This window comes from Triturus cristatus, chromosome 7, assembly GCF_964204655.1.
Source record: "Triturus cristatus chromosome 7, aTriCri1.1, whole genome shotgun sequence".
In the NCBI taxonomy this organism is placed as follows: domain Eukaryota; kingdom Metazoa; phylum Chordata; class Amphibia; order Caudata; family Salamandridae; genus Triturus; species Triturus cristatus.
This window is the reverse complement of record NC_140590.1, coordinates 68,889,896-68,902,905: the sequence shown is the minus strand read 5'-3', so window position 1 is coordinate 68,902,905 and position 13,010 is coordinate 68,889,896. Positions and strand designations below refer to the sequence as shown.

At 46.1% G+C, this 13,010-nt stretch overlaps 1 long non-coding RNA gene across 3 annotated transcripts in view; it reads right to left on the bottom strand.

Annotated features, from left to right (window-relative positions):
- LOC146808844 (uncharacterized) overlaps window positions 1-10,173 on the bottom strand; it is a 42,971-nt gene extending 32,798 nt beyond the window's left edge. The window contains exons 1-5 of one of the 3 annotated variants that reach the window (XR_014966268.1): window positions 10,074-10,173; window positions 9,551-9,615; window positions 9,316-9,350; window positions 2,380-2,444; window positions 2,132-2,179 (exon numbers count right to left, since the gene is read on the bottom strand). This is a non-coding gene — a long non-coding RNA (uncharacterized LOC146808844). Of the gene's footprint in view, window positions 1-2,131; window positions 2,180-2,379; window positions 2,445-9,302; window positions 9,351-9,550; window positions 9,616-10,073 lie in introns of all 3 variants that reach the window. The other 2 variants (XR_014966267.1, XR_014966269.1) reach the window with 2 other exon arrangements.
- Window positions 10,174-13,010: the final 2,837 nt, after the last annotated feature.

Sequence of the window (13,010 nt, the reverse complement as noted above, 5' to 3'; positions counted from 1 at the left end):
CAGGGAGTGACCATCTTGCTAACGCAAGCACCAACCAGCTATTGAACGTCTGCTTTGCTGCCGCCTCCTGCCGGAGCCCGAGCCCAGAGCCCAACAAGACCTGGACCTCCAGACCTCTCACCGCCCGATCCACAGTCCCTGAAAAGAAGGAACCCGTGGAGGCACCGAGACACGTGGAGCCAGCCATCTTGAAAGACCGACGACAAGCTGCAAGTGCAGCGACAGAGGCTCCCTCCGAGTTGTGCTTTGGGTCCTGAGAAGCCCAACCATCGAGCAGCATCTGCACCAAAGGTGAGCCCTCCAGCATCTCCACGATCTGCGTGGGGCCCCTCTGCATTTTGCATCTCGACGCGCCTGCCCGGTCCCTGGCCCGTTGGCTAGTGGCCATTTTGGCGACGAAACTTAAAATCAACGACGCTGGTCTGGTTGCTCCAGACTGGCCCTAGCTTCTCTCCAAAAGAGCAGCCCCTCTGACCTTGCTGGTCAGAACAATCAGCTTTCTTGAACTTCCACAACTCCTGCCTTTGCCAAGGCTTGTTTGCTTCTTTTGAGTCGCCGACACCGCCGACAGCGAGAGCCTGCGTGGGACAGCTCGTGACTCGACTCCTGGGCATTGTCGACCTTCAGGGACCACGTGGCTGCGGAGACAAGCTACACCTCTTTGCCTGTTTGCACCCGACATCGCCTGGTACCTACCTGGTGCCACGCCGGTCACTGGCTAGTGACTGTGAACACTGTCCCCTCTGCTTTCAGGTCTTCTACAACTCCGATCCACCCTTGGATCCACCGCATCTCTTCTGGACCGACCGCCTGCAGCATCTTTGTCATCAGGCTCCATTGAATCGATAGAAGAAACCTGACGCACTTCGAGACCTATGCACCCGCTTCCTGTGGGTGAGGTAAAGCTGGCACTCCGGTGCCCAAGTGTAGAGAAACATCTCTAGTGTCTGTTTTGAATCTAAAGATCGTAGTCCATTCAGAAGACCCTTTCTGCAGTAACTTTGTAACTTTTACGCACCCATTGAAACCCTATGGGAGCCCGCGTGTAACTTTCTTCACTGCACACGCGACCCGTGGACCTCCTGGTCACTAACTGAAGTTAGCTCCTTGTAGGCCCAGCGATTCTAGAGGCCCTAGGCCTTTTCCCTTTCCTGTTCGTGGTACTTATACCACTATTTTAGTATATGGTTTGAGTGGCCACCAGGGCCCATCCATATAAAGTGCAACTTCTGTATATTATCACATTGTCTTGTTTAACGATTTGTGCTCCTGTGCTCATAAAGAGTCTAGGGGATACTTTGAGAAATAAATACATATATATTTTCAATATATATCTGTGTGGTGTCCTTTCATTGGTATAAAGGGGGGTTACATTTGGTAAAACAGCCTGCTTAGCACGCTTTAACGAGTTTAGCCTCAAAGACTGCTTAGCCTACGCTACCACTAGGGCAGCTAGTCTGAAAAGGTTGACTTACAACCACTTGACAACTAACAAGAGATTCTCAGTCTATTTAAACTAAACAGATACCTGCTGAGACGGGTAAAAGAGAGTAGTGAGACTCAGAAAAACCCCTAAGAGGTCAGATAGTTAGTTCACAAATCGGTAAGATTATAGAGTCCATCAGCCAACCCATTAGTGGCGGAGCCTCGTCATCTGGACCTAAAGGAGAACAGGATACCGGCCCAAGAATTGAGCCAACGGGCCCTGCTGGGAACCTGGCCCTGATGCTCCTGAAGAAACTCTTAACCAGATGTATGCTCCAACTATATGAACTCAAAAAAGATACATATGTGTATAAATGTGCAGTGCTCTAGTGCAAGTGCTGATTAAAAATGACTACTGGGGCAAAAAAACTAAGTTTATTATGCATGCGTCCAAGTGTCATGTCTAAAATCACCTAATAGTCTCAAAAAATATATAGACTAATTCCTAATTAAATACAGTTGTGGTCGACATGTTTCAGCCGGATGGGTCACTCGACCCGGCTTTCTTCAGGACCTCAAAAAATAAGGAATAAACAGAAAATAGCTACTGCAAAATAAGCGCAATTCGTGCAAGTGTGTACATAAGACAGTTCTTATGAGAAATAATAATACTGGCCCGACCATTCTGTGGCCATAGCCACCCTACCAGTTAACCGGACCTAGTGTAAGGAAGGTGGGCATCACCTCTTCTTTCCTGAAAAAATAATAAGAATCAAACTATCACAACCTTGTTAACTGTAAAGAAGGACTGAAAAATCACTAGCTCACAGATACACTGTCTCAGAAAAGAACCTGATAATTAATGCCATTTAAGCACTAAACTATAAGAAAAAAAACCATCAAAGTGGTTACATTCATCCAATTCAGATCAAATTATAACTATGTTGGACTTACCCAGCTTTGTGTGGGAGAACCGCCTCACCTCAACCGGCTGACTGCTCGGAGGAAGAGGCACCGCTCTGTTAGTAGATAGAGTAAAAACGGAAAAGTTGCCAAAGGCTACTGATCTGACTGTAAACTCTACCCATATATCAAACATTATCATTATCATAACCCTACAAGATCTTCAACCAACAAAACACATTACCCCACAAGAAGGATGCTTATGCAGGAAATCACTAGAGTGGAGCCTCAGTGAAAAGAGGAAACTTTGTCCAGAATCAATTGTTGAATAGTTCTAAAAACTACAGAACTGCCAGGGCCAGAGGGAGCCTTCTGTATAAATACCCTCATCCCTGGATACTAAAGATAGAGATGGGATAGCGTAATAAACAGGACTACTTGTAAACTACTACAAAACCCCATCAAATAAAAAAGTTTAACATTGAAACATGAGAAGGACTAAAAGAAAAATGACTAAAAAAGCTTACAGCATTCAAAAAAGCTTATTGGACTTCAGAGAGCTTGCCTTACTCACCTATCCGTTGGTACCTCGGGCTGGACTGCGAACAGTCTGAGATGACGGTAGGCGGAAGGGGAGCTCTTTTTAAACCTGCCGTCATTGGTCCCAAACAACTGAATTGGTAACAGCTGTTGTTTTAAAATGTATCAATGGGCATGCGCCGCTGTTAGGAATAGTGCGCGTCCCGAGACACTGATTCAGAGGCATGCGCAAAAAGAACATCGATCTTGCTGCCGTGCCAGAGGAGACCATTCGGCATGCTTGTGAAGAAAACACTAATTATTGCGCATGCGCTCAAAGGTGACAGATCTGGGTCTAATACGTGCTAGTGGGTTTTACGCTGCTCTAGATAAATGAGCCAATTACTCGAAAAACTGGATAAAGCCCGAAATGAAGAGTGAACTAACTGTGTTGACATCCATGCATAAGCATGAAAAACAGAAAACAATGGGCAATGATGCTACAGATAACCACTGCAAGCCTACCACGGGCTCCCACATAGTTTGGAATGCCGCGATAACTACCCAGATCGTAATCGGAACCACAAAGTAAAGAAAGGATCCAACAAGATCTAGAGGTCCCTTCACTAAAAATTAGGGATCTGCTTAGTTGCACTATATCAGGGAAAGCGAAGGCGCCATGTGCGCCGTGCCTAACCTAAGGCAAAAAATTTCTCAAAAAGCATATGTATGAGAAAACAATGAGGAACCAATAAATCAAAACCACCCGCGAGTGGATGAAAAAAACGTAGTCTCATCAAGTTGACGGAAGCCAGGTAGTAAGATAATTGTGTGCCACAGAGCATGACCACAAAAATCAAGCATCCACAATGAGAAATAGACAAATCAGAAAATAAGTAGCAAGCAGCAATATACTCAATTGTCTGAGTCTTAGCTGTATCTGGGGAGTTCACAGCTACCGTGTCGTTCATGCCGGACCTCAAATCAACATGTGCCAAAGTCATGGAACATACATGCCTGAAAGGATGGAAGTACATATTAGTTCAATCATCAAGTGCTTAACATAATGATGAGATGTATTTAGATGGAAAGATCAAAATCCTTCAATCATTAATAAGCACTGGATAGATCTAAACCTTACTCAGACCAAATACTGAATATAAAGTAACGGCAAATAATGAGGCAACTATGTGTCATATCAGTTCAAAAATGTCTGTTGCCGAATGACTTACACATTTGAGTATCCCCAGAGCCCAGCAAAGAGATAGTCAAAAAATCAAATCAAGGACCAGGGAATACTATCATTCAAACCTTGTATATCAGTTTTCAATCTGAAAATCCATTTCTGCTCCTTGAGGAACAGAAATCTGGAAGTGTCTGGCACATGCTGGGGGATTACTGGACGTTCAAGCACCACCCAACGTAGATCATCGGCCTTATGATTTTGTACAAGAAAATGATCAGTGAGGCACGTGGACTGCTTCTTGCACCGGATGGTGCTTTTGTGTTCACTAATACGTAATTTAATTTTACGTGTAGTGTAACCAATATATTTGAGAGCACACGGACACGTAATCATGTAGATCACGCCGTCGGAGTTGCAGTTGGTGTGACGCTGCAAAATCCACGGACGACTCGTACCTATATCTACTGATATGGTTTTGGTCGTCTGGGGGCAAACACTACAAGTGCCGCATGGATAGTGGCCTGTCAAGAATTCCTGTCATGCGAGGGAGGAAAACGGTAACCAGCGAAAACGGACTACATCTCCCAGGATGCTTAGCGGTTGAGAGGTTATGTAAACAGGAGAGCTGTTACATAACTCAAGGAAAACACGCCCTTATGTAAAACAGGAGAGCTGTTACATAACTCAAGGAAAACACGCCCTTATGTAAACAGGAGAGCTGTTACATAACTCAAGGAAAACACGCCCTTATGTAAACAGGAGAGCTGTTACATAACTCAAGGAAAACACGCCCTTATGTAAACAGGAGAGCTGTTACATAACTCAAGGAAAACAACGCCCTATAAAGGGAGGAACCGGGAGGTACAACGCTGTCGGATATTGTGTTCACAACCGACGTACCTGCTTAGTGAAGAGCAGTGTTCCGGAGTGGTGCTCCAGTAAGGCAAGAACGGAGGTAGGTCGAGTCGTTACTCCCTGGGCCGTGTCTTGCCCCATCGTCACCTGTGAAGGACCCGGAAGCTCTACCGGATAACCATTGAGCTTCGCTTTTTGACTCGGCTGAGTCAAAGCGCAGTGGCGCTTTTGCTGGTTGGAGTCGTAACTCCCAGCCCGACCAGAGATACAGGGACTGCCAGCTGTAACGCACACCAGGAGGTGTTTGCCGCGTTACAGACTCGGAAGTCCACAGGATCGATCGAGCGGCTGCTCTCGGTTCAGTCTTCTTTGCTTGTGATTGGGGTATCGGTGACGCATCACCAGGAGGTGACTCCGCGTCCCGGTGCAGTCTGAGGAAGAGGTTGAGCGGCTGCTCCCTTCAGGTAGAGACCCCGGCTGGGTGTTTCCCTGACTCCTCGATTCTCCCCAACACTCTTCGTGCCCCTCACAGCCTACCGATTGGCATTGACGGCCATTTCATTTCTGCCCTCTGTTGGCATACGCCGGGATCGGCGTATATGCAGAGGACGGTTAGGACCATCCGTGCTGTGGGCTAGTAACGTACTTAGCCTGGAGGATTCCAGTGACTATAACCTTTGTTTATTCCTTGTATTATTTTTGCCTTCATTAAAATACCTAAACCTTCACAAGTGGTTGCGTTCTCATTATCGTGTCTGTTAAACGATCCTGAGACGTTCAGGGCGTTACATGGCCTCGTACCGGACTCAAAGCCCACAGAGTGTTAACTCCACATGCGGGTTGTGATAGAGGTCGTGTATGGACCAGGCTGTTCCGCAGACTAGGACCTCTCTTAAATGCAAACAGTGGGGGCGGGATGTTTTCCGATGTCACATTCAGGATTCGCCAATGTCTCCTAACTGTTTTCTGCAATTGGTTAGATAGAGTGCAAAAAGTTGTCACAAAAGTCAGCCTGTCACTGGTATTCTTTCTGGGATTGTGATCCAACAGGGCATCACGATCATTATTCGATGCTCTCTTCAGGGCTTGACGTACCAGACGCTTGGGATAATCACGCGCCCGTAATTGAAGTGCAAGTTCACTGGCATGTTTGTCAAAAAGGTCTCGGGTGGAACAGTTCCTTCGAACCCGGAGGAACTGGCCTACCGGCAGATTCTCCCTGAGAGCCCTAGGGTGATGGCTATCAAAGGACAACAACGAGTTCCTGGACATAGGTTTTTTAAATAGTTCACAATGCAGAGTCCCTTCGTTTGGAAAGATGGAAATATCTAGGAAGGAGAGTCGTTGTTGACTGTACTCAATAGTGAACTTTAAAAAAACGTTTTGTTGATTTAACCAGGCATGGAAAGCAAGAAGCTCAACATTGGTACCGCGCCAAACCACTAGAACATCATCTATGTACCTCTTCCACAGCACCAGATGTTGTCGGTAGGGGTTGCTGTGGTTCAGTACATAGTTCTGCTCAAAAAGATGAACATAGAGGTTGGCGAGGCTGGGTGCAAAAATGCTACCCATAGAGGTCCCAGAGACCTGAAGAAAGATTTGGTCCTCAAAGGCGAAAAAGTTCTCCATCATTGCGATTCTGACGCACTCCATTATGAAGGTGACAGGGGTTATGCTATCCAGATCGCGAACCTCTAATAATCCCTTGATACACTCCAGAGTCTCTAGTTGAGGTATACAAGTATACAGAGACTCAACGTCAAAGCTGACCAGAATGTCAGTGTTGATGTCAAACTCTATCTCAGGCAAAAGCCGTAACACATCCGAAGTATCTTTAAGATAGGTGGGCATTTCCATAACAATTGGTCTTAAAAAGAAGTCAACGAACTTGGACAGAGGCTCAAGTAATGAGCCTATCCCTAAAATGATGGGTCGTCCAGGTGGTGGTCGTTGACTTTTATGGATTTTCGGAATACAGTAAAAATAGGGAATAACCGGATTTGTATTGACCAAAAATCTGGCTTCATGTGGCGTGATCCAACCTTCAGCCTCTCCTTCCTCAACCAGATGTTGTATCTCCAAGCTAATCCTTGATGTGGGATCTGTGTGTAAGATTCGATAGGATTTGGTGTCATTCAGCTGTCTTAGACACTCGGTACGATAGACCGAAGTGTCTTGGAGGACCGTAGCACCCCCTTTGTCTGCTGGCTTGATAACTATGGAAGCATCTCTTGTGAGCTGCTGAAGGGCCAATTTGTCCTTGTTGGTAAAGTTACTGCAGTTGGTAAATCGTTTGTCGCATTGTGCCATCACCTCATAAGTAACAGCTCTTTCAAAAGTGGATACCTGGTGCGGGACCTGATGTGCTAAGGGTGTAAAATTGGATTTCGGGCGTAAACCCGTGTTGGCAACCTCCAGAGAACTTGAATCTTCTGTCTCTCTATCTTTAAAGAAAAAATAGAGTCGTATCTTCCTGAAGAACTTCTCCAGCTCACACCTTAAGGTAAAAGGATCACCCCCAAACGTAGGCACAAAACCTAAACCCTTGTTGAGGACACTCAGTTCTTCTTTTGTGAGTATCCTGGAGCTAAGGTTGACCACTAAATCATTCACTCCCGGTCGAATTTGGGGTCTGTTGTTGGTTGCCCCTCCTGCTCCGGGTATTCGGGAATGATTGGTCTTCCTGCCAGTGGACCGACGGGGTACCCCTCCGTTTGCCCCTGGGAGGGCCTTCGCCCTGGCCTAAAAAAGACTGGTTTAGGTAGGGTTGCTGTTGTGGTGGAAACATTTGCATATGGGGCGGAAAAGGGGGCGGTTGAGACCCCCCAAGGAGCCGGTGGCCACCATTGACCTTGGTTCTGGAAGAATCCTTGTGTGCCCCTCCTTTGGTTGTATCTGCGAGATTGGCCTCTACCTCTGCCCAGGGGGGCTTTGGCAGTAAAGGAGTCAGAGTCACTTGATTCTTGATCTGACCCAGACGATGAGTAATTAGACCCATAACGCCTGCCTTTGCTGTTGAATACCGGAGCAACATATGTGTCGCTCATATAGGGATAGATCTTCTCCCAGGTAAAACGAGCCAAATCCTTTTTGAATTTATCTATTTTGCTTATCAGAATATTGTCTCGATATTCCTTGTTGGTCTTATTGGTCTCATCCAATTGTTTCTTAAAAGCAGTGGTAGTGAGGGTGGTTTTGATTTGGCCCTCGAGAATTTGTATTTCGACGAGGATGGCATCGGCCTGGCGTTTCGCCGTGCTGATTATCAAGATTAACCAGTCACGGGTACACCGCCAGGCAATAAGTGACCAATCCTTCATGAATTGTTTGTCCGTCAAGAATAGTCTTGGTGTGTTGGTCACAATCAAACCGGTGGGGGCACACTTCCCGCGCAAGTATTCGGCCATGACCAAACCATGGATAGCTGTTCGAGACTGCGTTCTCCTTAGGGTCAGTAAAGTAGCCCAGTCATCCTTGGGACTCCCTGTGATTTCTGGTAAGGAGTCAAGAATGCTAGGATTATCAGATAATATAGTGCTCAAAGTTTCGTCATCAAAGGCTAGACCTGCAAAGTCAGTCATAGTGGGATCAGTGTAAAAAGGGAGAAGACCTGGGGGAGCGTAAAAAGGTTTCAAGGAAAAGTCCGAAACCTAACAAAGGACCCACAGCCTAAGCTGCTCTAATAACTAACAAACATATATACAGAAGGGTCAACGGGAAAATGATTAAAGACTGAAAAATCTCAAATCCCAATTCAAAGACTTGACAACTAACAAGAGATTCTCAGTCTATTTAAACTAAACAGATACCTGCTGAGACGGGTAAAAGAGAGTAGTGAGACTCAGAAAAACCCCTAAGAGGTCAGATAGTTCGTTCACAAATCGGTAAGATTATAGAGTCCATCAGCCCACCCATTAGTGGCGGAGCCTCGTCATCTGGACCTAAAGGAGAACAGGATACCGGCCCAAGAATTGAGCCAACGGGCCCTGCTGGGAACCTGGCCCTGATACTCCTGAAGAAACTCTTAACCAGATGTATGCTCCAACTATATGAACTCAAAAAAGATACATATGTGTATAAATGTGCAGTGCTCTAGTGCAAGTGCTGATTAAAAATGACTACTGGGGCAAAAAAACTAAGTTTATTATGCATGCGTCCAAGTGTCATGTCTAAAATCACCTAATAGTCTCAAAAATATATAGACTAATTCCTAATTAAATACAGTTGTGGTCGACATGTTTCAGCCGGATGGGTCACTCGACCCGGATTTCTTCAGGACCTCAAAAAATAAGGAATAAACAGAAAATAGCTACTGCAAAATAAGCGCAATTCGTGCAAGTGTGTACATAAGACAGTTCTTATGAGAAATAATAATACTGGCCCGACCAGTCTGTGGCCATAGCCACCCTACCAGTTAACCGGACCTAGTGTTAGGAAGGTGGGCATCACCTCTTCTTTCCTGAAAAAATAATAAGAATCAAACTATCACAACCTTGTTAACTGCAAAGAAGGACTGAAAAATCACTAGCTCACAGATACACTGTCTCAGAAAAGAACCTGATAATTAATGCCATTTAAGCACTAAACTATAAGAAAAAAAACCATCAAAGTGGTTACATTCATCCAATTCAGATCAAATTATAACTATGTTGGACTTACCCAGCTTTGTGTGGGAGAACCGCCTCACCTCAACCGTCTGACTGCTCGGAGGAAGAGGCACCGCTCTGTTAGTAGATAGAGTAAAAACGGAAAAGTTGCCAAAGGCTACTGATCTGACTGTAAACTCTACCCATATATCAAACATTATCATTATCATAACCCTACAAGATCTTCAACCAACAAAACACATTACCCCACAAGAAGGATGCTTATGCAGGAAATCACTAGAGTGGAGCCTCAGTGAAAAGAGGAAACTTTGTCCAGAATCAATTGTTGAATAGTTCTAAAAACTACAGAACTGCCAGGGCCAGAGGGAGCCTTCTGTATAAATACCCTCATCCCTGGATACTAAAGATAGAGATGGGATAGCGTAATAAACAGGACTACTTGTAAACTACTACAAAACCCCATCAAATAAAAAAGTTTAACATTGAAACATGAGAAGGACTAAAAGAAAAATGACTAAAAAAGCTTACAGCATTCAAAAAAGCTTATTGGACTTCAGAGAGCTTCCCTTACTCACCTATCCGTCGGTACCTCGGGCTGGACTGCGAACAGTCTGAGAGGTGACGGTAGGCGGAAGGGGAGCTCTTTTTAAACCTGCCGTCATTGGTCCCAAACAACTGAATTGGTAACAGCTGTTGTTTTAAAATGTATCAATGGGCATGCGCCGCTGTTAGGAATAGTGCGCGTCCCGAGACACTGATTCAGAGGCATGCGCAAAAAGAACATCGATCTTGCTGCCGTGCCAGAGGAGACCATTCGGCATGCTTGTGAAGAAAACACTAATTATTGCGCATGCGCTCAAAGGTGACAGATCTGGGTCTAATACGTGCTAGTGGGTTTTACGCTGCTCTAGATAAATGAGCCAATTACTCGAAAAACTGGATAAAGCCCGAAATGAAGAGTGAACTAACTGTGTTGACATCCATGCATAAGCATGAAAAACAGAAAACAATGGGCAATGATGCTACAGATAACCACTGCAAGCCTACCACGGGCTCCCACATAGTTTGGAATGCCGCGATAACTACCCAGATCGTAATCGGAACCACAAAGTAAAGAAAGGATCCAACAAGATCTAGAGGTCCCTTCACTAAAAATTAGGGATCTGCTTAGTTGCACTATATCAGGGAAAGCGAAGGCGCCATGTGCGCCGTGCCTAACCTAAGGCAAAAAATTTCTCAAAAAGCATATGTATGAGAAAACAATGAGGAACCAATAAATCAAAACCACCCGCGAGTGGATGAAAAAAACGTAGTCTCATCAAGTTGACGGAAGCCAGGTAGTAAGATAATTGTGTGCCACAGAGCATGACCACAAAAATCAAGCGTCCACAATGAGAAATAGAAAAATCAGAAAATAAGTAGCAAGCAGCAATATACTCAATTGTCTGAGTCTTAGCTGTATCTGGGGAGTTCACAGCTACCGTGTCGTTCATGCCGGACCTCAAATCAACATGTGCCAAAGTCATGGAATATACATGCCTGAAAGGATGGAAGTACATATTAGTTCAATCATCAAGTGCTTAACATAATGATGAGATGTATTTAGATGGAAAGATCAAAATCCTTCAATCATTAATAAGCACTGGCTAGATCTAAACCTTACTCAGACCAAATACTGAATATAAAGTAACGGCAAATAATGAGGCAACTATGTGTCATATCAGTTCAAAAATGTCTGTTGCCGAATGACTTACACATTTGAGTATCCCCAGAGCCCAGCAAAGAGATAGTCAAAAAATCAAATCAAGGACCAGGTGTAACGCCCTGAACGTCTCAGGATCGTTTAACAGACACGATAATGAGAACGCAACCACTTGTGAAGGTTTAGTTATTTTAATGAAGGCAAAAATAATACAAGGAATAAACAAAGGTTATAGTCACTGGAATCCTCCAGGCTAAGTACGTTACCAGCCCACAGCACGGATGGTCCTAACCGTCCTCTGCATATACGCCGATCCCGGCGTATGCCAACAGAGGGCAGAAATGAAATGGCCGACAATGCCAATCGTTAGGCTGCGAGGGGCACGAAGAGTGTTGGGGAGAATCGAGGAGTTAGGGAAACACCCAGCCGGGGTCTCTACCTGAAGGGAGCAGCCGCTCAACCTCTTCCTCAGACTGCACCGGGACGCGGAGTCACCTCCTGGTGATGCGTCACCGATACCCCAATCACAAGCAAAGAAGACTGAACCGAGAGCAGCCGCTCGATCGATCCTGTGGACTTCCGAGTCTGTAACGCGGCAAACACCTCCTGGTGTGCGTTACAGCTGGCAGTCCCTGTATCTCTGGTCGGGCTGGGAGTTACGACTCCAACCAGCAAAAGCGCACTGCGCTTTGACTCAGCCGAGTCAAAAAGCGAAGCTCAATGGTTATCCGGTAGAGCTTCCGGGTCCTTCACAGGTGACGATGGGGCAAGACACGGCCCAGGGAGTAACGACTCGACCTACCTCCGTTCTTGCCTTACTGGAGCACCACTCCGGAACACTGCTCTTCACTAAGCAGGTACGTCGGTGTAAACACAATATCCGACAGCGTTGTACCTCCCGGTTCCTCCCTTTATAGGGCGTGTTTTCCTTGAGTTATGTAACAGCTCTCCTGTTTACATAAGGGCGTGTTTTCCTTGAGTTATGTAACAGCTCTCCTGTTTACATAAGGGTGTGTTTTCCTTGAGTTATGTAACAGCTCTCCTGTTTACATAACCTCTCAACCGCTAAGCATCCTGGGAGATGTAGTCCGTTTTCGCTGGTTACCGTTTTCCTCCCCTCGCATGACAGGAATTCTTGACAGTACATCCTCCCTGTCAGCGGCTCCCCACGGGTCCAGCGCTGGCAGGAAAACGCCGATGGAACAAGGAGACCAAGCGCGGAGCATGAACCCCTTCAGCCGGTTCCCATGACTGCTCCTCTGGGCCATAGCCTTTCCACGCAACCAGGTACCACAGCTTCCCCCTGCGCCATTTGGACGCCCGTATGCCCGACACTTCATACTCCACCTCCGACTCCACGCATACCGGCCTAGGTGTCCCAGACGGCTTGGAGGGTGCTGGTTTGAGCAATGATACATGAAAGACAGGGTGTATCCGCAATGACTGGGGCAAGCACACCTTCACTTTCACGGGACCCATACACTTGGTAATTCGATAGGGGCCCATGTACTTGGGATGGAACACACTGTTCTTTCGAAACCTCATGTTTCTTGTGGATATCCAGACGTAGTCTCCAGTGCGGTACAGTGGCCCGGGCCTTCTCTTCCTGTCTGCCGCAGCCTTGTATCTTCTCTTGGCCTCTATTAGGACAGCCCTTGAGCGCATCAACGTGTCTTTTATGTGTGCCACCCTGTCCGCTGTGGCGGGAATCCTGTCCTCTCTAAACGGATGTAGAAATGGCAAGAACCTGGGATGTTGGCCATAGTTGCTATAGAACGGAGATGACTGTGTGGAGCTGTGAGTGGCGTTG